We start from the raw sequence: 14,187 nt of genomic DNA on the forward strand, positions 1-14,187 counted from the left end.
AGGTACCCGAATCCCAGCTTCCCTCTTTATTTTTCCAGTGAGAAATCATATCAGATATTCAAGAGGAATGCTTAGGTGACTTCTAAACTGGATTCAAGGCTCCAAAGGCTGGTAGGAGTGGGAGTTGTTTGGAAACCCCTAAACAAAAGCAGAGATTAAAGCAGATATTATACAGCAGAGTCAGGGTCAGTGTCTAGCTTACTCTTCACAATTGGGTCCTGTTGAATTTTTTTTTAATTTTAATTTTTTGCATTGATGCCCTCTTAATCATCATTATCCCAATAAAACCAGTTTTCACAATGACATTCCATATCCCATTTTCATCACTCCATGAAATGTGCTATTGAAAGGGCCAGGTGTCTTTCACAAAACACAACAGGACATTGAGAGCGATGTAGATTTGCTCTCAGCCCAATCTGGGGCCTTATTTCTTACTTTATGATTTTTTTCTAGAACTGCAGGCTTTCCCTCATCGGCTGACGGTGGCTCGCTTCATGCATACCACTCAAGACTTCTGTACAGTATAAAATAGAAGATCAAAAGGAGGTGGGGGAAAAAAGGAGTATGAGAGCGAAATGAAAATAGAAGAGACATAGTTGGAAGGAATCAAAGGTCTGTAAAAGAGGAGCTCAGGTTTCATGTTGGTGATGATTAGTCTTGCAAAACCTTCTGAGACCTGTGGAAGCATTTGCTTGTCTAAAATTCAGCTTTTTCTTTCTTTTCTTTCTTTCTTTTTAAAAAGAGACTTTTCATAATAAGCAACTCTTCTCTCATTTGAAGGTTGGAATCTTTTCTGAAAAAGTTTGGTAAGGCCAGGCATTTGAACAGGGTCAACTGCTGTGAACCAGGCACATGGAGGACAGCTGACTCCACAGAACCAGGGTCTTGGGTAAGTGCCCAGCTCTGAAGCCACCTAAAGTGACTGAAAATGCTGCTTTTTTAGTAAGCATGGAACACTCATTTTAAATTAATAATATTTTCTTAAATCACACAAGGCAACCTTTGGTAAAACTCTTCTAAGTGGTTGTGGTTCCAGTAATAGGTGAAGACTTGGGTTGGGAAGCCTCCTAAAAATAGCAAAAGGAAATGAAAATATCTCCCTGAATTTTGGATCAGAAAGATAGAAACCGAATTTTACTTTGTGAACTGCAATTCATCCTGAATATCTTAATGAGATTCAGAGAAGTTGATTCTGCAGCTGCTTTAATTTTGAGGTTAGTCGAAAATTATACAGCATTTGCCATACTGTTGTATTTCCAAAATAAATCCTACTTACTCTCCACTGCCAGTCAACTACAGCCCAGAGATGTTCTATTAATGGAGGCAAACAGACAATTTATATTGGAGATTTCTTATTAGGGTTCCATTGCACCAGAAAATCTGGCTGAATATGGGTGGCATCATCTCTAATTACAAAGATGATATGATAATTGAAAATAATTGTGGCCTGGTTTTCTATTAAAAGAAAATCACTTTAACGATTCACCTTGTATTGTTAGAATTGACAGAGAATATCATTTGGGAGTATAATTTGGGAGAAGTCACCATGACTCAGAGGAAGTGCTGGGATTTCCAATTCTTATGTGGTCTCTAGGGCTCCTTCCATTTCTCCTTCTATTTTGCCTTTGGTGAAACTAGTTGCTTTTTGGTGTTCAAGAGGAGACCTTACTTCTCAGGATCCTATATTCAAGATAATAATCTTTTTGGTTCTCATGATTATGACATTATTTGTTTTGCTTCTTTGAACTGGCTTCTTATGATCAATTTCAAGGGTCAAAAAAAAAAAAAGCCAGTTCTAAACTGTTGGTTTAAATAAACTTAGTAGAATCCACAAAGAAGTGGAATGTAATTTGAACACCTAGTATATTTAATACATAATTGAAAATCTCTTTATTATTTTATTTTTTAGTCACTAACTTTACCTCATTGTGACACATTTCAGAACCTTTATTTGAACTATTGCTCCTAATTAAAATTTTTTAATGTCCTAAAATGATTTTATTATTATTATAATAATTACATACATAGAAAAATCTAGAAATATGCTGTATGTAGTTTCATTTAAGATATTTTCAGAAATGTCCTTGAAATAAGATATAGACATCATTATTCTTAACAGCCACATAATGTGGGAACAAGTTCAGGGTAGAAATTGCAACAAATTTTGCATTTCTTCCAAGATAGTTAAGGCTTTCACCCACTCTTTAAGAAGACCTACAATGATTCTGAATTTTTCTGTTAGAGAATTATATTTTAATGGTAAATTTTAACCCGCTGAGCCATGAGTCCAAATAATTCATCTAGACAAAGAGTAAATTACAAGATTTATGCTTTTACAGTGTTTTCAGTAGCTTGAGTAGCATTAAGTTCATTAGCAGAGAATGATAACCCTTTGTATCATATAAGCACATTTGTAATGTTTGCTTGCGAGGAGTTCATTTTTTTTTTTGTTCTTGTTAATTTACCCAATCTGTGCTTTCCCCCCTCTATCTTTAAATTAGAGTGTAAAGTAGGTCAACATTACAGATTAGACTTGATTTGTTTTGCTCTGCTTTGTCTTCATTACAAAGCAGTATAGCTGGAAGACAAACACAATGGCTTTTCCCAGACATGACAAGGTGAAGTATTAGGCTGAATTTTATAGATTCAGAGTTATTGTTGATTATTATTAGATGTCTAAGTTGATTTCAAGTGAGAAGTTACAGATTTTCTAAATTCTCAAGACTTCAATGATCCAGTAAGAAAGTAACACTTTACAAAAGCAGCCCTTCAATTCTGCCAGTTCAAGGACACCTTTCCAAATGCTGAGTGAACATCATGGTAAGTATTTTGTTGTTAATAACCAGTGACCTTTACCAAGGCACAATAAAATAATAAAAAGATGGTATTTGATGAAAGAAGTCCACTCAGAAATATATTAAATGTCTTATACCCCAGAGATGTTGCATGTGTTCATAGTCATATACTAATTATTTATAGCAAGGTTCATCAAACTTTTCCATAAAGGGCCAGATAGTAAATATTTCTTTGTGGAACTGTTATGACTACTCAAATCTGCCGCTGTAGCTCAAAAATACCCAAATGAGCTGTATTCCATATATTCTATATGTGTATAGACACTGAAATTTGAATTTCATATAATTTTTACTTTTTAAATGAAATGCTATTCTTTTTTTTTCAAACATTTTTTAAAAGGTGAAACTATTTTTAGCTTCTGAGCCATACAAAAATAGATAGTGGGCAGAATTCAGCGTCTAGACCACACTTAACTATTCCTTTGTTTAAATTATTTATTTTCTACAACTGAATATATGATATAATAGTATGTCAAAATATACAAATATACATGGATCTTTATGGAAATTTTTTTCTTGAAAAGTTAACAAAAATGTCTTTGAAAACAAGCTGCTTAGTCACAAGAACAGCAAAATTAAAATTAGATTAATAGGACAATTTTAAAAAGTTTATTTTGCTATATATGTGAAAAATCCAGATGTTAAATACAAAACCAAATATTTTTAATTTGGTTAAGACCCTTGGGGCCAAATGCAAATGTCAATGGCTTTTTTTGTTTGTAAAGTGAAGATTCTCTATAAAATGAAGCTAACATGAAACTTTCTCTAACATTATAGTCATTAAACTAAAAATGGCATCGTTCAAAAGAGTAAGGCAGAATAAGTACCACTTATTGTCATATATTAGAATTTAAAGTATGATAATTGCTCAAATGTGATTAACTGAGAAATAGCCAGAGTTCATAGAGCTACACCATCTCTTGGTTGAACATACCTTCATTACACTGCCGAGTATAAATCTTCTTTACATTACATGAATTATACTTTCTAATTAGACTGTTTTTTCTTAGATAAGAAATATTATGGAATTGGAAATAATTCATGACTAACATTTTATTTCAAATGCAATTTATCATGATTTGGGTATAATTAGTTACAATAATTGCATAAGTTTAAAAAATTACTAATCTTTTACAGATTTTAAATCATTCATAGAATATACACATTAGAAAAATCATGCATATTTGGTTTTTTAGTAAATTTATTTATTTTAATTAGGTATATATGACAGCAGAATGCATTATGATTCATTGTACACAATTGCAGCACAACTTTTCATTTCTCTGGTTGTATACAATGTAGCATCACACCATATGTGCAGTCATACATGTACCTAGGGTAATAATGTCCATCTCATTCCATCATCTTTCGTGCCCCCATGCACCCTCTCCACCCCTCATATGTATTTGTGTATTATGTGTATTCGAGCTTGTGGGTTTGAATTCTGACACAGAAACTCTAGAAACTCATTTTGAATAAGAATTTAAAATTAAGGTATGGTAATATATTTCTGGTTTCTAAAATTCCTTTCTTTATCAATTCAATCTAAATGTGTGCCATCATATTCATGGAGTGAATGGTGACAAGAAATTATACTATTTAAGTCTGATTTTTTTTTTTTTGGTACCCAGGATTAAACTCAGGGGTACTCAACCACTGAGACATGTCCTCAGCACTATTTTTGTATTTTATTTAGAGACAGGATCTCACTGAGTTGCTTAGCACCTCACTGTTGCTGAGGCTGACTGAACTCGCCATCCTCCTACATCAACCTCCTGAGCTGCTGGGATTACATGTGTGTGCCACTGTGCCTGGCTTTAAGTTTGATATTTTTAGCTTATAAAAACTGAGATTATTTACAGGGTATAAAAAGTACGAGCTGAACAATTTTTATAAAAGCGAACAAAGTGATCAAAACCATTTATAAAGCATAAAAATACTAGTGGGACAACAAAAAAATCTCAAGCAATTAGCCACTGAAGTTTAAGCAATTTTTAATTCATGAGTTTTACATACAGAGATAAAATTTCAAATCAATATCCAGACACTAAATGTCATTTCCTCTCTTTTTAAAAAATTACTTTTTGTTACCGGGGATTGAATGCAGAGGCACTCAACCACTGAGCCACATCCCCAACCCTATTTTTGTATTTTACTTAGAGATATGGTCTCACTGAGTCGATTAGCACCTCAATTTTGCTGAGGCTGGCTTTGAACTTCTGATCCTCCCACCTCAGCCTACCAAGCTGCTGGGATTACAGGCATGCACCACTACTCTCGGCCTTCATTTCCTTTCATATTAAAACACATAAAATCAATATAAATTATTTATGGTAACGGGTGATCTAAAATGATTTAAAATTTATTGGTATTAAGATAGATTTGGAAATTTTAATTTTATTAGTGATGGAATATCTCAACAGTAAAGGATTTTCTTACTCCAAACTAATTGTCTGTCCATTTAATCATCCACCTTTTGATGGTATGGCACTATCCCTTTTGTAATGTGATAATCATGTGTTAAGAAATATTTCTTGAGGATCTACAGTGGATCTCCTATTTTGCTAGATCCTAACTATAAAGATTAATACATGCTTTTATTCTCAAGAATCCTACAGATTCATTAGGGGAGAACAAAGTGTAGGTGTAGCTTCCCCTCAGACAACCAGCAACGTCTGGAGATACCGTAGAGTGTCATGACTTGGGGAGGGGAGAATGTTTCTGGCATGTAGTGGGTAGAAGCCAAGGATTTTGTTAAATATTCTACAACAAAGAATTATTTGGTCCAAAATATCAATAGTGCCACCTGTGAGAAACTCTGTCTTAAACAGAACACAATTTTAGAAATGCTGTAATTCTACAAGCAAGAAGGGTTGTTTTGATGGAGAAATGTCTTGAAAGAAGAGCAATGTGTGAGCGGACTCTTGAGAAGCTGAATGGAGAGACAGTCCTGTGGGGAAAGGGAGCTGGGAAGAGCTGCTTTCCAGGCTGTGGTAGCAAAGTGAGCAGACTTGGCTATGAAAAATAACCTACTTTGGGGAACTATGCAAAGTCTCTAGTGGATAGGAGGGGTATAAGGGAATAGAAACCTGAGATTTGGCAGATGAATAAGAATTTTTCTTTTTTTTCTGCCATGTCATACAGTTGGGGCTTTCTCCTGAAAGGTGTTGGAAATGATGGTGGTTTCAAACAGGGGTATGGCATGATCAGATAGTCTGTATACAGGGTTCATCATCCTTGGTGTGATATGTCACAAGTACAAGGAAACACAAAATCCTTATCATTAGATCAGTGAAAAGCCACAGGGGATAAAGTCCACTAGTAGGAAAGAAGGATTCCCTACTTCTTCCTCTATGAATGCTCTAATTTTAATTCAATAGCTTTCACTTTCTGTATCAGAACTCTATTCAAGAAGTAAAACTTAATTCATTTCCAGCAGTTCATACATGCTGTATGTGCCTGACTGGCTAACCCCTTCTGAGGCTAAGCTGCCTTGTTAGTTAGCATCAGGGAGCACTGTCATTCCTTTGGAGTTTTGTTTTTCGATTCCTTCTGTGATGTCAAGGTAGGAAAACATGAAATGTGCTTACCAATTTAAAACAGACAACTAGTAATGAAATCTCAGCTAGCAAAAACTTGTTCCTCTGACTCAGTAGTTCTTAATACTGCAAGTTTATTAGAACCACTATGGAAGAGATTTGGGCATCTGTGTTTCTTAAAACTCCTCAGGTAATTTGAATGAGCAGTCAGGGTGGAGACCACTGTGTTATTTTAGCTCAAGGAACCGTCCTATGGATATAGAAGATTAATCTACTATTTTTATTTGGCTTCCTGATGATTTTTGAAGAAGATTTTTCTCCAGTTAAAAGTTACATTTTGAGGCTGGGAATTTAACTCAATGGCTGAGTTCTCACCTAGCATACCATGTGTGAGGCCCTGGGTTCAGTCTCTAGCACCACAGAAAAGAGAGAGAGACAGAGACAGAAAGAATTCATCTCCATTTAAAGTTAAAATGAATTTGTATTTTCTAACCATACACAATTTTCAAAGGGAAGCTTTTTCTGATACTGTTACTGAACAAGTGAGAGCTAGACTATTTCTTACATAAAATCACAAGATGGATGAGTTCCACTCAAGTAGCAGAGAGATAACTAGAGATTTAAATATGGAGTTTTTGAATAGAGATACTGAGTTCACACATGTATACTTTAAAAAAGGTCTTATTTTGTGCTGCCCAGCACTATGGTTGGTTAATGTGATACACAGTATGATATAATGAAAGAAAGGCTGGGAGTTTGTCTTCCTATAGCCCATCCTCTGTTCTTTGGCTACAGATCACATACATAGCTGCCTTCAAAATGGGGGGTTGCTAAAGTGGTACAGGAGGAACTGTGATTGTAGTGTTGCCATTATATCTCTGGAAAAAAAAAAGAAAAAACAAAATAAAACAAACAAAAAACCCTCAAAATGTCAACCCTAATCCTTTATTGACTCAACAAATAGTTATTAATTATCTGCTCTGTGTAAGACTTTTTCTTTTTCTTTTTTTTTCCCCATCTGTCTGGAAACAGAATGGAAAACATTAGAGTGGTTTAATTGTAACATTGTATCTGTGAGCAAAAGAGAAAATACTGTTGTTATTGTTTTAAGTTGTCCTCTTTAGTCTCTTGACTATTTTCCTTTACATCTTTTTTTTTCTGCCATCAAAGATTTTCCTTTGTGAAAAAAAAATTTCCTCTAGAAAGAAATTCCCTTCTCAGTACCTTCCTTTTTTTTTCTCTTTCAATTCACAAACAAGTGTCCTATCTGTATTCTCACTACCTCCTTGCTATTTATATACTATGTATAACAAATACCCTTCTAAGACATCAATTCATAAATAATGAATCAGACTCTATAATCCAACTTTGAGTTTGTACCCAGATCCTGGGAAATGCACATTCCCTCCACATTGTTCTCAAGGGCAGTTCAGTATTAGAATGCTAATTTCTTCTTCCCTGCTTTTTCTCTCAGGCCAATCAAAACTTGTTGATGGGTGGGGAGGTTCAGCCCTTGAGTATCTTTACAAGACATTCTGTCTTGCTCTAAAATAGTGGATTTCAAACTTTTTGCCTGTGACTCACTGTAAATATTTGGCATTGTGATCTAATATCTATATACATCCATAGGCAGCACGTATATACACATTTCATGAAAATAGTACACCGTAGTGATTTCTGATATTTTCTTTCCATTCTACTTATTTCTATTACATACCATTCTACTCTATTTCATTAAAATTGCTATTTTGACTGGATAACTGAATATTCTAGCACAATATTTATTGTGAAGTATTATTCTGATCTAAACCCATGTTCATCAGCAGGTCTGTAGAACATTCTCCAAGGGGATCCATAATACTCTCCAGGGGTGTACAGATACTTTGAAGATAAACAAAAGAGGGGTTCTTTTTTTTCCTATTGCTTTGGTTTGTTTATAATGAAGAGAGTTATTTTGATTTTCCAATGTCACATACAGGAGAAAATGATATCGTTTATGTTTTTGAAAGACCTACTCCCTACTTTTCTTTAAGCCCCACTTATGTATTGTTTTTTTTCATGGAACTGTCCAATAAAAGAACTAAACACTAAACACTCATTGCAATTCATTTGGAAATTAATTATCTATTGCTGGGTAACATCTTTAGTTTAAGTCTTGGGGTAGAGACAATTTTGTCATGATAAGACTTGGTTTCTACATTGTTCTTGATAAAACAGGTAGGGTCTCTATGCCTATAATGATTTATGTTCAAATTTGCAGAAGACCCCACTTATTAGTTATAATGCAACATTACTTGCAGTCTTGGCCATAGTAACATCCCTCTATTCACTTCCTTCCTATTTCCCCCTCAAGGTCATCTTATCTATGACTGAGATTCACTGCTTGGATGGCTTACTTTGCTAACTAGGGCCTGTACCTTTTCCAGTGCTTGCCTACTGCTTCAGATCACAGAGGATATTTTTGGTTGATGAGACAGGACTGGAAGTTATGTTTTAGAGTTATGTCTCATATTCTGAACTCTGGCTATTACAAGGCTATAATTTTGTTAGAATTATGTTCATCTCATCTAGACTCAAAATCTCATAAGCTGCCTTCTTAAGAGCTAACAACTCTCCTCTGTTTTGGAGCTCTGTTTCTCCAATCCCTTGACACCATTGACTTTGCCCTCTAAGCTAGTCTGATTTCTTCATCTTTACCTAACCCACCTAGTTAAAAGATGAAATGCCCTTTTGCAAAGTTCTGTAATCTAGTTAAACTTAGTAGTTATTTAGATTATGTAGGTTCCCATTTTTTTATAGAGAGTTTAAGAAAGGTAAAGTGAGCTAAAAAATCACAATTAGAAAACGTTATCTGTTGGTCACCTGTTTTTTAATTTTTATTATAAATTTCAAATATAAGAGTTGAAATAGTCTAATCTTTAATATTTGCCCTTATTTCCTATACACATACACTTTTTTAAATTTGATGAACCATTTTAAATCAGAAATACTGCTGTACTCAAAAGTTAAGAGCAATTCTTACCTTTTAATCACTGACTTTTAAGTAAGTATTTGATATAATGGCTATCTTCAGTGGTCTATGAATGATTTTTTAAAATCCAAAAAAATAGTAACAAAATGTCCTAACTGAAGGGTTTAACGTCAAGGATTAAAATTTTAAGCTCTTCCTGATTTCAACATTGCTTCTTAAGTAACACTTGTGATCTAACTGGCTAAAACATTTTTGTATCTGATTTCATTGTGTTCATAAGCACCATATTCTGTAGATGTAATAATTGTTAGCACATAGATAGGCTCAAAATATTAGAAATTATTATTTCAGGAGCTGTTTTTGTTATCTCCTTTTATATTATTTATAACAATCCTGCAACTACTTGGGAAAAACATTTGGCCACTTGGCATCTATCCCCACACCTAAAAAACAAAGGTGGCTCTGTTTGCTTCTCTGTATTCCTCAGAGTGATGTCGTGAAGGTTAGTATTACATCCCCTGAAACAGTTCAACAAATATTGAAAGAAATCAGGAACTTTAATGAAAGCAGGGTTGAAAATGTATTTCAGAGAGAGTAAGGTATTATTGTAAATTATCAGCAGCCTGTTTTATTGTATGATTATTGCTTCCTAAAGGCTTTTAGAAACAAAAATGTAGTCATGCAGATAAATAAATAAAATTGTAACGCCAATAGCAACTTATTTTTTTTTCTGCATAATTTTACCATTTTCGTCTGTGCAATGAAGGACCAAACTGTCCCAAAGTGGAAGGGATGTTGCTTTTCTTTAGTGCCACTGAGATTAGACTGTGAGATCTCTTGATTATTTTATTTTTTACAATGAGAAGTGGATATGTGGGTGCTCTGATCTACCACATGCTACCGCATAATTGTGGATAGAGCAGGAAGGCAGTAGAACATCTCCAAAGGCTTCCTTGATGCAGAAAAGTTTAACTTCTAATAAAGAAGGTGATTTTTTGAAAGAAGTCCCTAGAGAATTTATTATTAATTTTTCCTGCAATTGTCACAGGCTCTTTATAGCTGGCATCATCTTGGACATCCTGTAGTCTCTAAAACTTCATTTTGAACATGAAGTAACAGGGTAAGGCCCATCAGAACACTTCCCCAAGAGCACACAGGCAATTGGTGACAGAATGAGAACCAGAGCTAAGACAGTCCATTGTCATATCTACTCAAAGGTGACTGAGTGCATGTGGCATGTGTCATATTACATGAAACACATAGACAACACAAAAACAAAACCACCAGCCTCTAAAAGGAAGTTGTTGGGAGGCCAGGCCACAGTTTCTGATGGTAAAGCAATTTTTTTCTAGGAAGTCTTTCAGTACTCCTATTTCACAAGGATAATCTCCTATATTCACTTCTAGAAGTTTTAATATTGTGAGTGCAATTAATAAAGCTGTTTCCTTTTGAGTAAAATCTTTCTGAGGACAGAAACAAATCCTCTGTGCATTTAGTGAAGTCAAATCAGACTGGCATTTAGTGTTCACAAATTCAACTCTGTTTTCATAGGGGGAAAGGAAGGATAGTGTATTTAATATTAAAAGTATGCATAGTCTTTGCTTTCATTGACTTTAGTTCCCATGTAACTCCTTGATATATAATCAATGAATTTTACATTGAACATGGCTTCTGATGAAAAAAATACCACTTATTCTGTGTTTACTGTAAGGCATTTATGATGCCCCACATTGGGTTATTGGAAAATATATTCTAAAATTTTTAAGAATTAATATTCAACTAAAGTTATAAATCCCCAAGCCCAATTACTCCTCTAGATTTAAAGTTCAAATTCTGAGTTTTTTAGAATTTTAGAGTTATTGTTAAGTAACTTTTAAAATCTTAAAATACATAGGAACTTAATTGAGGTACTGAAAAGTAAATCCAGTATACTAAGTTTTATAGGGGGTAGTTTAATATTTTTGAAGAAATTTAATTATTTGTTATAATAAACCATCTCAAGTGTTTAGGTAATGCTTGAAAATTAAAAAATTATATCTGCTCAATTATAAATATCTCAGTACTATATACAATCTCAATAATATTTCTATTTTATACAAATAGTGTAAAATTTTTATTCAGTCACAGATTTTAAGTCAGATATTATTTTAAGAATAAAAAGACTATTGTTATTTAAATAGGCCTTATTTGAACTAACCAAAATACCAACTTGCATATATTCTTTAGCACAACAAAGAGTTTCTCTAGTTTTTTATTAAATACTTCTGTGCTTACATATTTCTGGGATAATTTACCTGAAATGTATTTATCTTCTAAGAATTCTGCAACTTTTATTAGTCAAAGGTTTTGACTGGCAGAATGGTTACATTCCTTTTCGCAGCCATCACACAGAATAACTCTGTGGACTACACGAAGACGTGACAAATTAAACAAGCTAAATGTGTAGAATAGTGTCTTGCATGTAGCAATCTTTGTACACCACCATGACCAAAATGAAGTGATGGAGTAAAATAGAAAGATGAGAAAAGTAGTATTTGCCTGGAATCTTCATATCTCAAGGCTGTGTTGGCTCTAGTGGTTCCAGCTTCTGAGAGTAAAACACAGACAATGTTGGTCCCTGGGTTAGCTTTCTGTCACTGTGACCAAATTACCTGGCCAGAACAACTTAGAGGAGGAAAAGTTTATTCTGAGCTTGTGGTGGCATAGGTTCAGCCCATAATTAGTTGACTCCATTATTCTGAGATGAGGTAGAATATCATGGTGGAAGGGCATGGCAGAGGGAAGCTTCTCAGATCATAGCAACTGAGAAGGAGAGAGAGAGAAAGGGGGCGGGGAGGAAAGGGAAGGGAATGGAAGGGTATGGAGGGAAGTGGACAAAATATACAATATCCAAGTCATTTCCCTAGTGACCTACTTCTTCCAGCCACACCCCACCTGCCTAGTTACCACCCAGTAATCCATTCAAATTATTGACCAATCAAATGGATTAATTTACTTAGTAGGTTATGACTCCCATAATCTAATAATTTCACCTCCTGCATTAACACAGTAGATTTGGGGGGTATATCATACCCAAACCATGAAAAACACATTTCTAAAGATAGAGATCTCATTCTGGGAAGGAAAAACTAGTCGTTAAGATCTCATAAGAATCTGTGTGTTTCTGTATGAGATTTTGTATAGAAAATTAGTTTATATCTTGTATATACCTAAATGAAATTTTCATTATTTCTTTTTAAGTAAACTCAAATTACATGAGTCTGTTTTGCTGCCCATGGTAGGAAACACTTAGTATTGCCAAAGTGGTATTGGTTTAAAATTTAGCTTCTTTGGGAAATAACTATTAAGCCATTGTCAACATTTTCCTCATCACCCTTCTAATTTTTTCATGTTTCATGCATGGAAAGGAAAGATAGGCAGATAACAGAGCACAGATTTAAGGGCACAGACTCCAGAACCAGATTACCAGTGATCCAGTGCAATCCCTGTCACCTTCTAGGTAAGTGGCCTAAAGCTACTTGACCCTTCTGTGCTTCAATGTGTTTACCTGTAAAATAGGGACAATTATATTACCTATGACATAAGTTTTCAGCAAGAAATAAAATGTAATATTGCTAAATGTGTAGCATAGTGTCTTGCATGTAGCAGCAATCATTTTATACACTAATTATTTTTTTAAAAATTTGTATTATCCTGGCATTGGTGAAAGTATTTATTTCATTTCCCATCTTGTGGTCCTAACTGACCTCATTAGAGGCTTCCTGTCAGTTTGGGCTTTGGGTATCACCCAATGCCATTATTATGTCCACTATGGCTGACCTGACTTATAGTCTTTTTTCTCAGAATGAGAAAGTACAGTGATTTATCCCATCCCCTGCTAGGGATATACACCTCTACTGGTGACTACACGTGATTTGGTACTGCCAGTCCTTAGACCTTCTAGCACATTCCCAGCTGTCCCCTGACTTTGGACCCTCCGTCTTGCAGCTATCCACAACTCTTAGCTTCTCAACAAGGTACAAAGCATCTCAATTTTCTATTATCTCTCTATCTCTCTTGCGGGGTTATGGGGGCTTCTGAAGGTAGTCTCCATGTCAGTGGGAAGACAACAGGGGAAACTCTCAAGCTTTCTCTCTATCTAGATCTGTCCTACTGCATTGCCACTCAACTCTGATTCCCCCATGTTGGCACAGGTTCTTTGACAGATGCTTTCTACCAGGTTTCAGACAAAAATCAAGGCATATGACCCTTTTGCTTCCTGGTTTTTCTTGTCTATCTGCGTTATTTTTATCTCAAGTGGGGACCAGAAAGAATGAATCTAACCACTCTGGCTTTTCTTTTCTACTTTAAGCTGCTTCTTCATATGGGAAAGAGCACTACATTTATGACATATTTTCTGTGGATTTTATTATATACTCTGTGTTCAGTCCTCTAAGACTTGTGTTAAAGCTTAGATATTGGATGGCCAAAATATCCTTTATCTCTAACAGTCAAAAATCATGGGTCTTTATGTCTATTTTCTGTACTTTGAGTTTAAAATAAGACTCTTTGCAAGTCAGAATTAGATAATGTTTTCCTTTTCATATAGGCTCCCATCTCATTTCCCTCAAAAGGTTGACAGCTAAGGGACAACAGAAATGATCAGGAGGAAACCCATTCAAAATATTATTACATTACTCATGAATTCTAGACAAAGGTGTACAATTTGAGAAATTTCAGGGATAATTTTGGCAGTGTGGATGGCTGTAGAACATAATTGCTCTTTAGGATGCTATCCCTCTGAATGTATTAGTAACATTCTCTGGTCAGTACATATTTTATT

General features: G+C 34.7%; 1 protein-coding gene across 1 annotated transcript in view; it reads left to right on the top strand.

The window, feature by feature from the left end:
• Positions 1-796: 796 nt before the first annotated feature.
• ZPLD1 (zona pellucida like domain containing 1) overlaps positions 797-14,187 on the top strand; it is a gene marked incomplete at its 3' end in the record, with an annotated part of 57,838 nt that continues 44,447 nt past the window's right edge. Inside the window, exon 1 of the mRNA XM_081302042.1 lies at positions 797-889. The remainder of the gene's footprint in view (positions 890-14,187) is intronic.

Source organism: Spermophilus citellus (genome assembly GCF_964194105.1).
Source record: "Spermophilus citellus genome assembly, chromosome: 7".
Lineage (NCBI taxonomy): Eukaryota > Metazoa > Chordata > Mammalia > Rodentia > Sciuridae > Spermophilus > Spermophilus citellus.